Source organism: Apium graveolens, unplaced genomic scaffold (genome assembly GCF_009905375.1).
Source record: "Apium graveolens cultivar Ventura unplaced genomic scaffold, ASM990537v1 ctg6717, whole genome shotgun sequence".
In the NCBI taxonomy this organism is placed as follows: Eukaryota; Viridiplantae; Streptophyta; class Magnoliopsida; order Apiales; family Apiaceae; genus Apium; species Apium graveolens.
Genome location: NW_027419721.1, coordinates 84,774 through 86,909, shown reverse-complemented (window position 1 = coordinate 86,909; position 2,136 = coordinate 84,774). Strand labels below are relative to the sequence as shown.

The 2,136-nt window shown below is 40.6% G+C and overlaps 1 non-coding gene across 1 annotated transcript; it reads right to left on the bottom strand.

Annotated features, from left to right (window-relative positions):
* Positions 1-857: 857 nt before the first annotated feature.
* LOC141703545 (small nucleolar RNA R71) lies at positions 858-964 on the bottom strand. The gene has a single exon (XR_012567595.1). It is a non-coding gene; the product is annotated as a small nucleolar RNA R71 (small nucleolar RNA).
* Positions 965-2,136: the final 1,172 nt, after the last annotated feature.

The window sequence follows — 2,136 nt, the reverse complement described above, 5'->3', positions numbered from 1 at the left end:
ATTCTAACTTTATTAAATATTTCATTCAATAGCCTTATGTCTATAGAACAATAACCTTAGCATTCAATAGCCTTGACCGGCGCGGGCGCGCCGTGCCTCTGGAAAAAACTTCAGATTTCTGATTTTCTTTGCTGCTTCGAGTCGGCTTTCCAGGAGCTTTTATTCCAACACCACCTTGACACCAAATTAGCACCAAAATAATGCTAATTCACCTGATTACCTAGATAATGCCTGAAATGCAAAAACACTAGAAAACACGGTAAAACACTTAACAAATTGAGTACAAACGCATTAATTCAAAGCTTAATAGAGCATTATAAAGTGTCATAAATGCCATTCAATGCTGCCGGGGTCTCGGTGTTGTTAATTTTTAGTTTATGTGCTTGTCATCAGTGGTCGTTAAAGTTCAATGACTCGGACTCTTTTACTCTCACGGTTTACTTGTTGTGTTTAAGATACTCATTACAATGGGAGATCTAGCAGTACGAACGAAAACCTTGATGGATTTTTCTCAACCCAAGATTAATGACATTCAATCTAGCATTGTCAGCCCAGCTATCACAGCTAATACCTTTGAGATCAAGCCTGGCATAATTCAGATGATACATAATTCAGTTCAGTTTGGGGGTGCTCCAACGGAAGATCCCAATACGCACATTAGGGATTTCATAGAGATCTGCGACACCTTCAGTTTCAATGGTGTTTCTGAAGATGCTATAAAGCTGAGGCATTTCCCATTATCTTCGAGGGATAAAGCTGAGTGATGATTACATTCTCTACCAGCAGGTTCTATCACCACTTGGGAGGATCTTGCTCAGAAGTTTCTTACTAAATTCTTCCCTATGGCGAAGACAGTTGCAATCAGAAATGCTTTTACTCAATTTGCGCAGCAATCAGGAGAATCTCTTTATAAAGCTTGAGAGCGCTACAAGAAGATGCTTAGGAATTGTCCTCATCATGGAATGCCTGATTGGATGATCATCAATTGTTTTTATAATGGTTTGGGAGCACAATACAGACCCATGCTCGATGCAGCATCAGGTGGAGCCTTATGGGCTAAGAGCTAAGATGAAGTTTATGATCTAATTGAACTGATGGCTTCTAATGAATATCAGTATCTAACTCAGAGATTGCCATAGGGCAAGGTAGCAGGAGTTTTTGAAGTGGATACAGCTACGGCTATCACTGATCAACTAAAGGCATTGTCTATGAAGATCGATTCTCTGGCTAACTATGGTGTTAATCAGATAAACAGAGTTTGTGAGCTGTGTGCAGGTTCGCATGCGATGGAGCAATGCGCTATATCTAGTGAATCAGTTCAGTTTGTGAGCAACTTTCAGAGATCACAGCATCCAGTTCCAAACACTTATCATCCTGACAACTGGAATTATCCTAACTTCAGCTGGAGCAATAATCAGAATGCAATGCAACATTCGTTCCAGCAGTTTAGAAATAAGCAATTCAACCCTCCTGGTTTTCAACAACAGTATGCACCAAGACAACAACTCCAACAATAACCGCATGGAAGTACAGGTCAATATTCGAATGAAAAATCTGAATTGGAGGAGTTGAGGCTTATGTACAAAAATCAGGCTCTTATATGCCAAAGCCAGGCTATTTCTATCAAGACTCTGGATGACCAAATAGGGCAAATTGCTAACACCTTATTGAATCGACCACCAGGAACGCTTCCTAGTGATACAGAAGCCAGTCCAGGCAAGAGGGAAGTTGAAGAATAGGTGAACTCCATCACCTTGAGGTCTAGAAAGGTCACAAGCCCAAAATTCAGCAAGACGAGAGCCTGAAAAAGGTCAAGTTTCAGAAAATGAAGTTGTGGCTGAAGAAGAAGTGCTGAAGGATGCCGAGGTGGAAACAAGGAAGAAAGTTATTATCAACACTCCTCCTGAGGGTAATACCAGGGGAAAAACAGTTCTATCCTCCACCTTCTTTTCCTAAAAGGTTGCAAAAAGCAGAACGTTTGGATAAGCATTTGCTAAGTTTTTGGAAGTTTTCAACAGAAACTTCACATCAACATACCTTTCGCTGAAGCTTTTGAATAGATGCCTAGCTATGCGAGGTTTATGAAAGGTATTCTCTCTCGGAAAGTAAAGCTCGATTAATGAGAGACCCGTTGCT